At 46.8% G+C, this 18,337-nt stretch overlaps 1 protein-coding gene across 2 annotated transcripts in view; it reads left to right on the top strand.

Moving 5' to 3' along the window:
• The first annotated feature begins 13,932 nt into the window (after positions 1 to 13,932).
• Positions 13,933 to 18,337, top strand: part of LOC129813127 (tau-tubulin kinase 2-like) — a 65,280-nt gene continuing 60,875 nt past the window's right edge. Inside the window, exon 1 of one of the 2 annotated variants that reach the window (XM_055865328.1) lies at positions 13,933 to 14,299. The gene's annotated coding sequence lies outside the window, so the exon portion shown is untranslated. Of the gene's footprint in view, positions 14,300 to 15,042; positions 15,393 to 18,337 lie in introns of those variants that run through there. The other variant, XM_055865327.1, reaches the window with a different exon arrangement.

Here is an 18,337-nt window from a genome sequence, read left to right as displayed (position 1 = left end):
GACTTGTCCCGAAGCCACTCCTGCATTGTCTTGGCTGTGTGCTTAGGATAATTGTCCTGTTGGAAGGTGAACCCTCGCCCCAGTCTGAGGTCCTGAGCGCTCTGGAGCAGGTTTTCATCAAGGATCTCTCTGTACTTTGCTCTGTTCATCTTTCCCTTGATCCTGACTAGTCTCCCAGTCCCTGCCGCTGAAAAACATCCCCACAGCATGATGCTGCCACCACCATGCTTCACAGTAGGGATGGTGCCAGTTTCCCCCCAGACGTGACGCTTGGCATTCAGACTAAAGAGTTTCTCATGGCTAAGAATCTTTAGGTGCCTTTTGGAAAACTCCAAGAGGGCTGCCATGTGCCTTTTACTGAGGAGTGGCTTCTGTCTGGCCACTCTACTATAAAGGCCTGATTGGTGGAGTGCTGTAGGAGAACCTTCCAGAAGGACAACCATCTCTATCTCCACAGAGGAACTCTGGCACTCTATCAGGTGACCATTGGGTTTCTCCCCACGATTGCTCAGTTTGGTTGGGAGGCTAGCTCTAGGAAGAGTCTTGGTGATTCCATACATTTTCCATTTAAGAATGATGGAGGTCACTGTGTTCCTGGGGACCTTCAATGCTGCAGAAATGTTTTAGTACCTTCCCCAGATCTGTGCCTCGACGCAATCCTGTCTCGGAGCTCTACAGACAATTTCTTCAACCTCATGGCTTGGTTTTTGCTTGACATGCACTGTCAACTGTTGGACCTTATATAGACAGGTGTGTGCCTTTCCAAATCATGTCCAATCAATTGAATTTAACACAGGTGGACTCCAATCAAGTTGTAGAAACATCTAAAGGATGATCAATGGAAACAGGATGCACCTGAGCTCAATTTCGAGACTCATAGCAAAGGGTCTGAATACTTATGTAAATAAGGTTTTTCTGTTTTTTATTTGTAATTCATTTGCAAAAATGTCTAAAACCCTCTGGGGTATGCATAGATTGATAAAAGATAAAAAATTAAAAATAAAACATTTTAGAATAAGGCTGGAAAAAGTCAAAGGGTCTGAATACTTTCCGAAGGCACTGTAAGTAGACCAAACTGGCTCTTCTATGTTTTTGTTCATCCAAATAGCACAGAAAGCATTTTTCTTAATTTCAACAGTCAACTTTGAAAATAGGAATGTGGCATGTGTTAAATCATCGATTTTTGCCGTTCTAGAGTATTACAGCATAACAACAGTATACCAAACATATCAAACTAACAGGTGAGAGGCATGTTGATGAAGATCACCTGTTGGGAAATTAAGGGGGGGGGGGGGGGAAGAGAAAGGGAGAGAAAACAGATGTGTTTTTCAGCTACAGGGAACCATTTTAACTGAAATAGAAGCACTGCCTTGTAGTCTTCCACTGTATCTGTCAGATAGAGCTTTACTAAATGTCTCCACGCATAATGCCCTATAATGCAGGGATATTGTTCTGAAAGACTTGCCATAAGTGTGTATGACCACATTATAATGTCTTATTAACATCTCATAATGATTTTGATTAAATACCTCACCTGCACAACCCCAATGACATAAGTGAGGCTTCCCTCAATGAAGTGTCTGTCGATGAACACTCCGAAGGCAAAGCAAGCTCCGCTGTGGCAATCAATCAACTCTCCTATGAACCAGGGGCCTGAAGAGAGACAGAGGGTGAGTAGACGGATACACACACGGCGTGGACAGACGCACACAGTCTGTCCCAGTCGGCTTGCTTCCCCTTGGCCCTAACCCAAGATGTGTGCAGATCTAAAGGGTCTGGATAGGTAGTTTAAAGGGACTGGATAGGTAGTTGTAGCAGGATTACAGGTTTCCACATTACAGATCTGTAAACATTGAAGGGGCAAGGGTTAGGGAGCGAGTTGAGACCGGCTGACGGGGGAGAGACAGGTAGAGTTTAATGGATGGTTGTTCTCTGGACCCAGTAGGAGACTCACCTAAGGCAGTGCAGAGGTTGAAGAGCTTCAGAGTAGTAAAGGGTGTCTGCTTTACTGACCAGGTGCAGGGACAGACAGGCTGAATACGACAGACCTGAAGACACTTGGAGACACAGGAAAACAGTTAAAGAGATTGAACTGAATCTTAATGACATAAGGCTCGTATTTCTGTGTGTTTATTATATTATAATTAAGTCTATGATTTGATATAGCAGTCTGACTGAGCAGTGGTAGGCAGCAGCAGGCTCGTAAGCATTCATTCAAACAGCACTTTCCTGCGTTTGCCATTAGCTCTTCGCAATGCTTGAAACACAGCGCTGTTTATGACTTCAAGCCTATCAACTTAGGCTGGCAATACTATAGTGCCTATAAGAACATCCAATAGTCAAAGGTATATGAAATACAAATGGTAGAGAGAGAAATAGTCATATAATTCCTATAGTTACTACAACCTAAAACTTCTTAACTGGGAATATTGAAGACTCATGTTAAAAGGAACGACCAGCTTTCATGTTTGTCACGACTCCTACCGAAAGTGGCTCGCCTTCCTGTTCGGGTGGCACTCGGCGTTTGTCGTCACCGGCCTACTAGCTGCCACTGATGTTTTCCTCCCCCTCCTTGTATGTTTATTGGTTACACCTGTTTGTAGTTAGGTTGATTAGTGGGGCTTTATCTGCTGGGTGTGCGGGATTGTTTTGTGTACTGTTTGTACATGCTTGTATGTCACGGTTCGTGTACGCTATATTTTCTGAACTATTTAGTTCCCCTTGTGTGTTGGGGCATTTGGTTTTAGTGGCGTTGTGTTCACCTCTGCGTCTGACTCCTTCCTCCACTACTGTTCTCATGTTCTGAGCAAGGAACTTAAACGTTAGCTTTTTTACATGGCACATATTGCACTTTTAGATTCTTCTCCAACACTGTGTTTTTGCATTATTTAAACCGAATTGAACATGTTTCATTATTTATTTGAGACTAAATAGATTTTATTTATGTATTATATTAAGTTAAAATCAAAGTGCTCATTCAGTATTGTTGTAATTGTCATTATTACAAATATATATATATATATATATATACACAAAAAAAATAAATAAATCGGCATCGGCGTTGAATAATCATAATCGGTTGACCTCTACTAGGACCGTTGTAACGGTCCTGACCTGTTTTATGTTGTTTTTGTATGTGTTTAGGTCAGGGCATGTGTTTTGGGTGGGCAGTCTATGTTATCTGTTTCTATGTTGGTTTTGGTTGCCTGGTATGGCTCTTAATTAGAGGCAGGTGTTTTGCGTTCTCCTCTAATTAAGAGTCATATTTAGGTAGGGTGTTCTCACTGTTTGTTTGTGGGTGATTGTCTCCTGTGTCTGTGTCGATGTTACACCATACGGGATTGTTTCGGTTTGTTCGTGCGTTTTTTGTAGTAAGTACTTGTTCGTTCGTTCTGCGTGGGTTATGTCAGTTCGTCGTACTAGTCTGTCTATTTTCGTTTTGTTATTTTGTTAGTTTATTCAAGTATAGTTTGTTTCGTTTTGTCTTGTAAATAAAATTCATCATGTTTTCACAACCCGCTGCGCCTTGGCTCGATCACTACACCTCCTCTTCTTATGAAGAGAGAGAGGAACGCCGTTACAGAATCACCCACCATTCCAGAGCCAAGCAGCGGAGTAAATGGAGTAAGGGACAGGAAAAGAAGGAGCAATGGACATGGGACGATATATTGGACGGAAAGGGTTGCTACACATGGGAGGAGATCCTGGCTGGTAGGGATCGCCTCCCATGGGAACAGCTGGAGGCACTGAGGAGAGCAGAGGCTACCGGAGAGAGGAACCGGAGCTATGAGGGAACGTGTCTGGCACAGAAGCCCAAAAAGCCCGTAAGTAACACCCAAAAATTTCTTGGGGGGGGCTAAGAGGTAGTGGGCCAAGGGCAGGTAGGAGACCTGCGCCCACTTCCCAGGCTTACCGTGGAGAGCAGGAGTACGGGCAGGCGCCGTGTTACGCAGTAGAGCGCACGGTGTCTCCTGTACGAGTGCATAGCCCAGTGCGGGTTATTCCACCTCCCCGCACTGGTAGGGCTAGATTGGGTATTGAGCCAGGTGTCATGAGGCCGGCTCAACGCGTCTGGTCTCCAGTGCGTCTCCTCGGGCCGGCATACATGGCACCGGCCTTACGCATGGTTTCCCCGGTTCGCCTACATAGGCCGGTGCGGGTTATTCCACCTCCCCGCACTGGGCGACCGGGAGCATTCAACCAGGTAAGGTTGGGCAGGCTCAATGCTCAAGAGTGCCAGTACGCCTCCACGGTCCGGTATTTCCGGCGCCACCTCCCCGCCCCAGCCTAGTACCTACAGTGCCTACACTATGCACTAGGCTACCAGTGCGTCTCCTGAGCCCAGTTCCTCCTCCACGCACTCTCTCTGTAGTGCGTGTATCCAGTTTGGTGCCTCCAGTTCCGGCACCACGCACAAAGCCTCCTGTGCGTCTCCAGAGCCCTGAACACACTGTATCTTCTCCCCCTACTAATCCTGATGTGCTTGTCCTCAGCCCGGTGTCACCAGTGCCGGTACCTCGCATCAGGTATAGAGTGGGCTTTGAGAATACAGTGTGCCCTGTCCCTGCTCCCCGCACTAGTAGGAAGGTGCTTATCCTTAGCCCGGTGCCTCCAGTTCCGGCACCACGCACCAGGTCTACAGTGCGCCGTATCCGGCCAGAGCCATCCGTCTCCCCAGCGCCATCTGAGCCATCCGTCTCCCCAGCGCCGTCTGAGCCATCCGTCTCCCCAGCGCCGTCTGAGCCATCCGTCTGCCATGAGCCTGCAAAGCCGCCCGTCTGCCATGAGCCTACAGAGCCGTCCGCCAGACAGGAGCCGCTAGAGCCGCCCGCCAGACAGGAGCCGCTAGAGCCGCCCGCCAGACAGGATCTGCCAGAGCCGCCCGCCAGACAGGATCTGCCAGAGCCGCCCGTCAGACAGGATCTGCCAGAGCCGCCAACCAGACAGGATCTGCCAGAGCCGCCAACCAGACAGGATCTGCCAGAGCCGCCAACCAGACAGGATCTGCCAGAGCCGCCAACCAGACAGGATCTGCCAGAGCCGCCAACCAGACAGGATCTGCCAGAGCCGCCAACCAGACAGGATCTGCCAGAGCCGCCAACCAGACAGGATCTGCCAGAGCCGCCAGCCCGCCATGAGCGTCGAGAGCCGTCAGCCCGCCATGAGCGTCGAGAGCCGTCAGCCCGCCATGAGCGTCGAGAGCCGTCAGCCCGCCATGAGCGTCGAGAGCCGTCAGCCCGCCATGAGCGTCGAGAGCCGTCAGCCCGCCATGAGCGTCGAGAGCCGTCAGCCCGCCATGAGCGTCGAGAGCCGTCAGCCCGCCATGAGCGTCGAGAGCCGTCAGCCCGCCATGAGCGTCGAGAGCCGTCAGCCTGCCATGAGCGTCGAGAGCCGTCAGCCTGCATAGACCTGCCAGAGTCCCTCAGCCAGGATCTGCCAGAGTATATCAGCCGGGACCTGCCCCTTATCCCGGTGCTGCCCCTTATCCCGGTGCTGCCCCTTGTCCCGGTGCTGCCCCTTGTCCCGGTGCTGCCCCTTGTCCCGGTGCTGCCCCTTGTCCCGGTGCTGCCCCTTCTCCTGGTGCTGGCCGTTTATTTAGGGGATGTGAGTTTTAGTGTGGTCATTGGGAGGGGAAGACAGAAACGGGGAGTGACTATGGTGGTGTGGGGACAGCGTCCAGAGCCGGAGCCACCACCGTGGTCAACTGCCCACCCAGACCCTCCCCTGGACTTTGTGCTGGTGCGCCCGGAGTTCGCACCTTGAGGGGGGGGGGGGTTCTGTAACGGTCCTGACCTGTTTTATGTTGTTTTTGTATGTGTTTAGGTCAGGGCATGTGTTTTGGGTGGGCAGTCTATGTTATCTGTTTCTATGTTGGTTTTGGTTGCCTGGTATGGCTCTTAATTAGAGGCAGGTGTTTTGCGTTCTCCTCTAATTAAGAGTCATATTTAGGTAGGGTGTTCTCACTGTTTGTTTGTGGGTGATTGTCTCCTGTGTCTGTGTCGATGTTACACCATACGGGATTGTTTCGGTTTGTTCGTGCGTTTTTTGTAGTAAGTACTTGTTCGTTCGTTCTGCGTGGGTTATGTCAGTTCGTCGTACTAGTCTGTCTATTTTCATTTTGTTATTTTGTTAGTTTATTCAAGTATAGTTTGTTTCGTTTTGTCTTGTAAATAAAAATCATCATGTTTTCACAACCCGCTGCGCCTTGGCTCGATCACTACTCCTCCTCTTCTTATGAAGAGAGAGAGGAACGCCGTTACAACCGTTCTACAACTGGTTTGACATTGGGAATGTTCTCAAATAGTTCAAAGAACGTTAAGAAACAATGTTCTTCTGTGCTTCAGCATAACATTTTCTTCAAGTTTCCTCATGGTTCATTTAAAGTCATGTTCTCCAACCACAAGAACATTTTCAAAACGGTTACCCCAGAAAAGTTAACCCAAAATAAGCTAAGACTGTTATTAAAAGTCTTATTGAAACATTCAGTGAAAATATTACGGAAGTTACAAAATCCTTGAAATAACCCATCATTTCGATTCTCAGAGCGTTAATAAACCCCCCCAGGAAAACTTTAAAGAAACCAGAGTAAAACATTCTCAGAACACCCGTCCCCACCCATGCAACCTAAAAATGACTGTTTACAGAACAGTTCACTTCCGTTTTCCTAACGTTTCCGTTCCCAGAACCAAAAGTGGGAAACCAAAAGTGTACGTTCCCACAACTTCCAAGGAACCAAATGTACTAGCTGGGTCATGTTACTAATTTGTAAGTGCTTAATATGGTCAAATCCGGAAACTATAATTTTGAAAACAAAACGTTTATTCTTTCAGTGAAATACGGAACCGTTCCGTATTTTATCGATTGGGTGGCAACCTTAAGTCTAAATATTGCTGTTACATTGCACAACCTTTAATGTTATGTCATAATTATGTAAAATTATGGCAAATTAATTACGATCTTTGTTAGGAAGAAATGGTCTTCACACAGTTCGCAACGAGCCAGGCGGCCCAAACTGCTGCATATACCCTAACTCTGCTTGCACTGAACGCAAGAGAAGTGACATCATTTCCCCAGTTAATATTGCCTGCTAACGTGAATTTGAGTTTGGGCCTGGGCATGCGTGAACGTGAGTTTAAAAATATATACTTGTATATTGATTTTAAGAAAGGCATTGATGTTTATGGTTAGGTACATTGGTGCAACGATTGTGCTTTTTTAGCGAATGCGTTTTTGTTAAATCATCACCGGTTTGGCGAAGTAGGCTGTGATTCGATGATAAATTAACAGGCACCGCATTGATTATATGCAACGCAGGACAAGCTAGTTAAACTAGTAATATCATCAACCATGTGTAGTTAACTAGTGATTATGTTAAGATTGATTGTTTTTTTATAAGTTTAATGCTAGCTAGCAACTTACGTTGGCTCCTTGCTGCACTCGCGTAACAGGTGGTCGGCCTGACACGCAGTCTCCACGTGGATTGCAATGTAATCAGCCATAATCAGCGTCCAAAATGTAGATTACCGATTGTTATGAAAACTTGAAATCGGCCCTAATTAATCGGCCATGCCTCTAGTTCCTAGAACATTACCAAATTAACATTAAATGTAACCATGGTTAAACTTTTAAGAAACGTTCTACTAAAGCAATGAAATACCAAGAAAATAATGTTTTTTTGTCAAGTTCCTTAAATTTCCTGAGAATGTTTTAATGTTTTTTTATCCTGCACCATTCCCAGAAAGTTGTGGAAGGGTTGTATACAAAATAAACATAGGAATACCATGCTCTCACCAAGCTTTAAGAAACATATGGTTCTCAGAACATTATGTGCTAGCTGGGATTGTATGAATTGCAAAAAATAAAAGATGTAACATACAGTTGAAGTCGGAAGTTTACATAAACTTAGGTTGGAGTCATTAAAACTTGTTTTTCAACCACTCTACACATTTCTTGTTAACAAACTATAGTTTTGGCAAGTCGGTTAGGACATCTACTTTGTGCATGACACAAGTAGTTTTTCCAACAATTGTTTACAGACAGATTATTTAACTTATTATTCACTTTATTACAATTCCAGTGGGTCAGAAGTTTACATGCACTAAGTTGACTGTGCCTTTAAACAGCTTGGAAAATTCCAGAAAATGATGTCATGGCTTTAGAATCTTCTGATAGGCTGATTGACATCCTTTGAGTCAATTGGAGGTGTACCTGTGGATGTATTTCAAGGCCTACCTTCAAACTCAGTGCCTCTTTGCTTGACATCATGGGAAAATCTAAAGAAATCAGCCAAGACCTCAGAAACAAAATTGTAGACCTCCACAAGTCTGGTTCATCCTTGGGAGCAATTTCCAAACGCCTGAAGGTACCACGTTCATCTGTACAAACAATAGTACGCAAGTATAAACACCATGGGACCACGCAGCCGTCATACCGCTCAGGAAGGAGAAGAAGAAGAAGGCACTGCTCCAAAACCGCCATAAAAAAGACAGACTACGGTTTTCAACTGCAAGTCGGGACAAAGATCATACCTTTTGGAGAAATGTCCTCTGGTCTGATGAAACAAAAATAGAACTGTTTGGCCATAATGACCATCGTTATGTTTGGAGGAAAAAGGGGGAGGCTTGCAAGCCGAAGAACACCATCCCAACTGTGAAGCACTGGGGTGGCAGCATCATGTTGTGGGGGTGCTTTGCTGCAGGAGGGACTGGAGCACTTCACAAAATAGATGGCATCATGAGGGAGGAAAATTATGTGGATATATTGAAACAACATTTCAAGACATCAGTCAGGAAGTTAAAGCTTGGTCGCAAATGGGTCTTCCAAATGGACAATGACCCCAAGCATACTTCCAAGGTTGTGGCAAAATGACTTAAGGACAACAAAGTCAAGGTATTGGAGTGGCCATCACAAAGCCCTGACCTCAATCCTATAGAAAATGTGTGGGCAGAACTGAAAAAGCGTGTGCGAGCAAGGAGGCCTACAAACCTGACTCAGTTACACCAGCTCGGTCAGGAGGAATGGGCCAAAATTCACCCAACTTATTGTGGGAAGCTCGTGGAAGGCTACCCAAAATATTTCACCCAAATTTAAAGGCAATGCTACCAAATACCAATTGAGTGTATGTAAACTTCTGACCCACTGGGAATATGATGAAAGAAATAAAATCTGAAATAATTAATTCTTTCTACTATTATTCTGATATTTCACATTCTTAAAATAAAGTGGCGATGCTAACTGACCTAAGACAGGGGCATTTTACTCGGATTAAATGTCAGTAATTGTGAAAAACAGAGTTTAAAAATGTATTTGGCTAAGGTGTATGTAAACTTCCGACTTCAACCCTATGTTAGCAGTTGATGTTATTCTTCAATAACACAAACCCCAAAGCAAATCAGGGGGAGGAAAATAGGTTTATTCAAATAGGACAAATCATGCTTGGAAGTAGATGTTCATTCTCCCTGTCCTCAGTGATGCTCTCCAGAGATTCTCTCCAGTGGTTCTCTCCACAGAACAAAGGGACAGCATGTAGTTTTATAACCCAGCCCTAGCCTGTGTTTGACCAATTAGAATTCCTTGCAATAAAACTAGCCAATGGCCAAATAACAAGTATCCTATTTCAGAAGACATATTCTTACACATATCACATGAAATAGATGACACTGCACACCATTTTTGGGGACCCATTTTGGCTCGTGAGCGCTACTTTCAAAACTATTGCCTGAAATTATACAAAACCTTTATAACGCATCTTTAAGAATGAAAACAACAAGTAGAAAAAAGTAATGTTGTCGACAACAAATTGCCTATAACAGACAATACATGTATTTATCAACATGAGGTTATGTAGAATACTATTAGATGTAAAATCCCTAGAGTTGACATTTTCACTGAATAGAATGGTTGAGAACAATCCTTTTCACACAGGTAACAACCAGCTTGATACTATCAAGGTTGATGTGACAGGAGTGTCTGGCAGATCTCACCTCTGACAGAGAGCACAGGCATGAACCTGAACGCCACCAGCACCCCACTATTCAGTAGCATCACTACCAGAAAGGCTACCCGGGCCTGTAGACAGACAGTACAAATGGTACTGTTACAGTGTATGAGTTTAAAACCCCCGGAGCACAGCTAGTCAGTCCTGGTAAAGACATGGTTGGTTAATGTTAGAGGACCTCATGGTATGAGCCCTACGACCATGCTTCAGGACTACCTGGCCTGATGACTCCTTGCTGTCCCAAGTCCACCTGGTCGTGCTGCTGCTCCAGTTTCAACTGTTCTGCATGCAGCTATGGAACCCTGATCTGTTCACCGGACGTGCTACCTTGTCCCAGACCTGCTGTTTTCAACTCTCTCTCTACCGCACCTGCTATTTCGACCTCTGAATGCCTGGCTATGAAAAGCTAAGTGTCATTTACTCCTCATGTACTGATCGGTTGCACCCTCTACAACTACTGTGATTATTATTTGACCCTGCTGGTCATCTATGAACGTTTGAACATCTTGGAGAACAATCTGGCCTTAATGGCCATGTACTGTTTGAATCTCCACCCGGCATAGCAAGAAGGGGACTGGCCACCCTTCAGAGCCTGGTTCCTCTCTAGGTTTCTTCCTCGGTTCATGCCTTTCTAGGGAGTTTTTCCTAGCCACCGTGCTTCTACATCTGCATTGCTTGTTGTTTGGGGTTTTAGGCTGAGTTTCTGTATAGCACTTTGGGACATCTGCTGATGTAAATACATTTAATTGATTGATTGATTGATTAGAAAAGCGGGTCAACAACTGGAAGGTCAGCAGTTCGAATCTCAAGTCTAACTGGAAAATCAAGTATCAAGTACTCTTTGTTGTGTTCTTACCAGGAAGTAGTGGTCAGTGAGCAGGATACAGGACTAGAAGAAACCGAAGCTGGGGGACAGGTCCTCTTGCAGAGTGAAGAGCTGTTCTCGAACCACCGACCGCCCTGCCACACACACAGGTGAACATGCACACACACAGGTGCACACACAGGTGCACACACAGGTGCACACACAGGTGCACACACAGGTGCACACACAGGTGCACACACAGGTGCACACACAGGTGCACACACAGGTGCACACACAGGTGCACACACAGGTGCACACACAGGTGCACACACAGGTGCACACACAGGTGCACACACAGGTGCACACACAGGTGCACACACAGGTGCACACACAGGTGCACGCACACACAAAATAAGAGGCTGCATATTATCACATGAACACCGACAGAACTAGTATTCCAAAGATCTCAGTAATTTATTTCTACAGTGGGCTAAATCAGGGTCACACAGAGTGTATCTTGGTAGTCTTAAACAGATCTACATTGAAACAAATGTATACACCTCACACACATGGTTCTGCTTAAAAACAGATGACACCTGTACCATGTCAGATTTTGAGTTTTTGAGTTTGCATACCAATATTACACTTTATATACATCACAGAAGACTGAAATACAACAAAACCCTTTGACATAGAAACACAGAATTTTCGGCTGTTAAAAAAAAGAAAAGTTTATTAATTATAAAAAATTCTAATAACATTCCACCCTTGAGGCCACCAGAGGACGATTTGGTCACTAGACTGCAGGAAAGGGCTACCATCAAAGGGATAATTATAGTCTTATATACAGTAAAATATGTTTGGTATGATTGTTACCTCCAGTTTGACTGTGACAGTGTGCAGCCCAGTGAGGTAGCGCGAGGGGTTACATGGCACTACATACATGGGGCCCCTAGCCGACCGGACTTTACCCAACTCCACTCCGTTAACAGTAACTTGAATCGCTGTGACTGGGGCATCAGAGAAGGCCAGAGGTGACCAGAGAGACCAGGGTTATGATCCTGAGGGGACCAGAGAGACCAGGGTTAGGATCCTGAGGGGACCAGAGAGACCAGGGTTATGGTCCTGATGGGACCAGAGAGACCAGGGTTATGATCCTGAGGGGACCAGAGAGACCAGGGTTATGGTCCTGAGGGGACCAGAGAGACCAGGGTTATGATCCTGATGGGACCAGAGAGACCAGGGTTAGGATCCTGAGGGGACCAGAGAGACCAGGGTTATGGTCCTGAGGGGACCAGAGAGACCAGGGTTATGATCCTGATGGGACCAGAGAGACCAGGGTTAGGATCCTGAGGGGACCAGAGAGACCAGGGTTAGGGTCCTGATGGGACCAGAGAGACCAGGGTTAGGATCCTGAGTGGACCAGAGAGACCAGGGTTAGGATCCTGAGGGGACCAGAGAGACCAGGGTTAGGATCCTGAGAGGGCCAGAGAGACCAGGGTTATGATCCTGAGGGGACCAGAGAGACCAGGGTTAGGATCCTGAGGGGACCAGATAGACCAGGGTTAGGATCCTGAGGGAACCAGAGAGACCAGGGTTAGAATACAGTACGACATAGGGAAAGGTCATCAAACACATCTGCAGAGATAGGGGGAGCCAACATGAAAAATGTCTGTCCACCTAACAGGTGACCTGACAGATGTGAAGATGGAGAGCAAGGTGGACTCCCTGTAGCATGAGGCATAGTGGCAGGTCTATCACAACATCCTGAAGAGGTCCCAGGTGCTGGAACACACCAAATGGATTGACATCTGCTGAAACCATGGTGACTAATAGAAGCTTCCTCTCATATCCTCTTACATGTATTCATTTCTATAAAGAGGAAACAAAGAAGGTCCTATTAACAGGGTTGAGGGATTGTGTATTTATCTTCGACATATTCTTACACATATCACATGAAATGGATGACATTGTACACACACTCAGACAAAAATGACATGGTTGTTATAACAACCATGACACTTCCATAGTTACCAGATAGTAACTTGTTTCATGAGGTATTCTAACTTTTAGAAGTTGTTCTTTGTCCAAAACATATCCATATGGGATTGAATGGAAATGCTGTGTTGTATGGGGTGTTGGCGTTAGCGAGACAGTAACAAGGAGAGCAGAGAAACCAGATTGACTCAATAGAAACTTAACCCACAAACATTCTTCTGTTACCTAATCAACCCCTTGCAACCACACACACACACACTATTGTTACCTCATCACCTCTTTCACCCCTGGAGGAGGGGAGATAACAGTTGAGGTGGTATAGTGGCCAAACCAGATGGACTGGTTGCAGCTATGGCTCTCAGTCCTGAAGGATGTACACAGGTCCATCTGAGTCTGTCATGTATGGAGTTGAATAAAGACATACTGTAGTTATTATGCAAATAGGCTGTATGCAGGGGTGGGCAATTCCAGTCCCCGGGGTGGCTGGTCTCAGACGTCCCACAGGTGAAGAAGCCGGATGTGGAGGTTCTGGGCTGGCGTGGTTACATGTGTTCTGAGGTTGTGAGGCCGGTAGGACATACAAGGACATACTGACATGGCATTCGTTGTGTTGTGTGACAAAACTATACATTTTAGAGTGGCCCAGCAGAAGATGCACCTGTGTAATGATCATGTGGTTTAATCAGTTTCTTGATATGCCACACCTGTCAGGTGGATGGATTATCTTGGCAAAGGAGAAATGTTCACTAACAGGGATGTAAACAAATTTGTTCTCAAAATTGGAGAGAAATAATATTTTTGTGCCTATGGAACATTTCTGGGATCTTTTATTTCAGCTCATGAAACATGGGACCAAAATTGACATGTTGCATTTATATTTTTGTTCAGTATGGTTACAACAGTGTTCAAAGTCTTACAACCTGTTAATAACAGTATTATCTCGATGGCTGGCTCGCCTGGCTGGTGCAAACTTTGCTTTGTCCATGCATGACAGTACAGCACCCAATAAGGCAACGAACTGGTCTGTCTGTGACCGCATTCAGTGTAGTTTTTTACATGATAAGCCACTACTACTAGGCAATCAGGTTACTTAGCTACTCGCTAATAGCTGTCACCCGTCCCTGCCAGTCAGTGCCAATTGACAGTGACAGTGACAGCCCTTAGCTAGCCAGTTAGTATTTAGATAGAAAATCGAGTAAACAGCTGGATCCACTCTCCTGCACGAATCAGAATATGTTATCCAATTCGCCGCCGGGTTACTGGTCCTACTACGAGTCTCCTCTCCATCCCAGCCTTTCCGCACAACACCGGCCGCTAGACAGCCGTACACTGCGTTGGGGGTGTCATAGCTCTCCAGCACCCAGGAAGCTAAGCACGCCAGAGCCAGTCCGACAAGAACTAGCGCTCCGAAGAGCTTGGCATCCTGTAGTGGCGAGAGAGCCGTGGGAATCTACTGGACAGAATACTGCCAGGACTGGCGAGAGCAACATGAACACACGGTAGGCTAGCTACATTAGCTACTAGCTGGCGTTCAGACCGTTTGATTTCCATTGGCGATCATAGCTAGATCGAGCTAACTGTTACACACGAAACGACTCCTCTCAGATTATGTTTTGAGGTAGCTAAAAGGAAATACAACAGAGTTGTATACTGTACTGTCTTGTGCATGGATACGTAATCGATTAGTGAAATCCGGCATCCTTGGGACGTCTTGCACTTCTGAAAATGTATGCACAAATAGATAGGTGTAAGCACCGTGAGAAAGCCTAGCACATGCTCATATAACAGGTCAGCAATAATCAAGTGGCAAAAATTTGAGGTAGATGTAATTTTTTGGGATTGGCTCCAAAAACTATATGAGCAGTTTTGAACATTCTCATCAAGCTCCTTTGAAGTATTTACCCCTAAAAAATATATCTCTTAGCTGTCATCAAATGTTCTGTGAATAGTGGTTGTTAATGCAACAACTCTTAAAGTTGTGATAAAGAGACAATACCAAAGCACACATGATATTGTGCAGAAGCATGTTGCACCAAAATCTACAACGCTGTCATATCTGGATCTTCATTGATGAAAACAATTACATGAAAATACACCAGAATAGAATAGAGGAGGTGAAATTGTAATATGATGTTTGCAAGACCTAGTAACAGTAACTCAAGTCCGGGAACTTCCTATGGAATATTGGGCGCGGCCATGCTCATGAAACATAAGTACACTTGCACTAGCGCTTTAAATCACGAATGATTTTACATAGCGAGCTGTTGCGAGGGGGATATGATCGTGAACGAGCGCGCAGTCAGGCTGGCTGATACCGTTAGTCACGTCAGGAATCTGCAGCGATAGAGAGAGAGAGAGATGCTAAGGTGACAGGGAGAGAGAAGGAAAAAAGGGACGATTAAATCAAACTCATTATGTCACTGCTGAATTCACATGTCTGTTTGTAAACCTCAGCTGCAGAATCAACGTTGCACGCATAACGCGCCCGCTATTGAATTCCACTCAATGTCTCAACATTCCATCAAGACAAACATAGAGGATTATTTGTAACCACACCCGGCTCCTTTCGGATCAAGGATTGGAGCGGTCAAGGTATGGACACCGCTGCTATGCAAACGGATACTGATAGATAGCTAGCTAGCTAACATTGGCTGACGTCAACATGCACGAATGCAGTAGGCCACTTTAGCTACATTTTAAAGGGACTGACGCAATGTATCATCGCTGCCAAGGTCACTCCATAACTAGATGCATCAAGATTATATTTTAGAACGCAGTTTCCCCATAGCCTTAGTAGGTTGATTATCTTTATGCTAACCAATAGCTAAAAGAGGCACTCTAGTATAGCCCGTGTTTGCAATCAATGTGCGTGTACGCGCAATCGTAAATCTGCTGTAGCAACGCTAGGCTAGCTACGCAGCTTCGTAAAGCAATAACACAGGCGCGGTGGTTACACATTGTAACACACCAATTAGTTAGTTATATAGTTATTACATTGTAACAGCTGACTGTTACTAGAGGGAATTTATATCGTGCATTGTCGTCATGACATTTTTATTCTGGTAATCAAATCAGAAGCATAGTGCTAGTGGATATATTTGTCTCGAGCTTGTTCGTTGGCGGTATAGCAGCCCCAGTATGACAGAGCCATTTCTGTCAACAGACATTATTTTGGGCAGTAACTTCATAGCGTTGTTTCTAATCAATCACTCACGTCATATTATATTATTATGGTTATGTTAAACTGACGTGTGTGTGTGTGTGTGTGTGTGTGTGTGTGTGTGTGTGTGTGTGTGTGTGTGTGTGTGTGTGAGAGAGGGAGTACTGTAGCTGCATAGTCATGTGTGGTACAGACAATACTTCATTCATAGCTTGACATGGCATATAAGGATGTTAGCCATGTGATTCAAGATCCAGAGCAACTCATTAGTTGAAAAGAATAGCTTATCAACAGGCAAACTTTACAGTACAGAGTCTCACATACGATCAATACATTCTTTATACAGTAATTGAGCAATACAGTAGTCTGCAAGTACTTTAGTGAGGTTCAGATATTGAGAGACAACCCCAACATCATTCACTAGTATCATGCCCACTCACTCCTGACTATCATCATGCTCTGAGGGGAGGCTCCAGGGCTAGGCTCCAGGTGTCACGTTCCTGACCTGTTTTCTGTTGTTTTGTATGTGTGTGATGGTCAGGGCGTGAGTTTTGGGTGGGCAGTCTATGTTTTCTGTTTCTATGTTGGTTTTGGGTTGCCTGGTATGGCTCTTAATTAGAGGCAGGTGTTTTGCGTTTTCCTCTAATTGAGAGTCATATTAAGGTAGGGTGTTCTCACTGTTTGTTTGTGGGTGATTGTCGTCCGTGTCTGTGTCTGCACCACACGGGACTGTAGCGTTTGTTCGTTCGGTTTGTCATAGTCTGTACCTGTTCCTACGTGCTTCGTGTTTTATGTAAGTACTCATGGTTTAGGTCAGTATACATTCGTTTTTTGTTATTTTGTAATCCTTCCCAGTGTTTGTTTTCGTGTTTCGTCGTTTACCTTAATAAATTCATTATGTATTCACAACCCGCTGCATGTTGGTCGAATCACTACTCCTCCTCTTCGTATGAAGAGGAGGAGGAACATCGTTACAGAATCACCCACCGAACCCAGATCAAGCAGCGGGTTAACGGACAGCAACGACAGCAGCAGTGGGAAAAGGAGGATTGGACATGGGAAGAGATCCTGGACGGTAAAGGACCCTGGGCAGAGCCAGTGGAGTGTCGCCGCCCCAAAGCGGAGCTGGAGGCAGCGAAAGCGGAGAGGCGACGTTATGAGGAGGCAGCACGGAAGCAAGGCTGGAAGCCCGCAAGTACTACCTAAAAATTTCTTGGGGGGGCTAAGAGGTAGTGGGCCGAGGGCAGGTAGGAGACCTGCGCCCACTTCCCAGGCTAACCGTGGAGAGCGGGAGTACGGGCAGACACCATGTTACGCAGTAGAGCGCACGGTGTCTCCTGTACAGGTGCATAGCCCAGTGCGGGTTATTACACCTCCCCGCACTGGTAGGGCTAGATTGGGCATTGAGCCAAATGTCATGAGGCCGGCCCTACATATCTGGCCACCAGTACGTCTCCTTGGGCCGGCTTACATGGCACCAGCCTTACGCATGGTGTCCCCGGTTCGCCAACACAGCCCAGTGCGGGTTATTCCACCTCCCCGCACTGGACGGGCTACGGGGAGCATGCAACCAGGTAAGGTTGGGCAGGCTCAGTGCTCAAGGGAGCCAGTACGCCTACACGGTCCGGTATTTCCGGCGCTACCTCCTCGCCCCAGCCCAGTACCACCAGTGCCTACACCACGCACCAGGCTTCCAGTGCGTTTTAAGAGCCCTGTTCCTCCTCCACGCACTCTCCCTATGGTGCGTGTCTCCAGCCCAGTGCCTCCAGTTCCGGCACCACGCACTAAGCCATCTGTGCGTCTCCAGAGCCCTGTACGCACTGTTCCTTCTTCCCGCACTCGCCCGGAGGTGCTTGCCCTCAGCCCGGTACCTCCAGTTCCGGCACCACGCACCAGGCCTACTGTGCGCCTCAGCAGGGCAGAGTCGGCCGTCTGCCCAACGCCTTCTGCACTGCCTGTCTGCCCAGCTCCGTCTGAGCCATCTGTCTGCCCAGCGCCGTCTGAGCCATCTGTCTGCCCAGCGCCGTCTGAGCCATCTGTCTGCCCAGCGCCGTCTGAGCCGTCTGTCTGCCCAGCGCCGTCTGAGCCGTCCGTCTGCCCAGCGCCGTCTGAGCCGTCCGTCTGCCCAGCGCCGTCTGAGCCGTCCGTCTGCCCAGCGCCGTCTGAGCCGTCCGTCTGCCCAGCGCCGTCTGAGCCGTCCGTCTGCCCAGCGCCGTCTGAGCCGTCCGTCTGCCCAGCGCCGTCTGAGCCGTCCGTCTGCCCAGCGCCGTCTGAGCCGTCCGTCTGCCCAGCGCCGTCTGAGCCGTCCGTCTGCCCAGCGCCGTCTGAGCCGTCCGTCTGCCCAGCGCCGTCTGAGCCGTCCGTCTGCCCAGCGCCG

The sequence above is a fragment of the Salvelinus fontinalis genome, chromosome 16 (assembly GCF_029448725.1).
Source record: "Salvelinus fontinalis isolate EN_2023a chromosome 16, ASM2944872v1, whole genome shotgun sequence".
Taxonomy (NCBI): Eukaryota; Metazoa; Chordata; class Actinopteri; order Salmoniformes; family Salmonidae; genus Salvelinus; species Salvelinus fontinalis.
The sequence above is the reverse complement of the archived record's forward strand: the minus strand, read 5'-3'. Positions and strand labels throughout refer to the sequence as shown.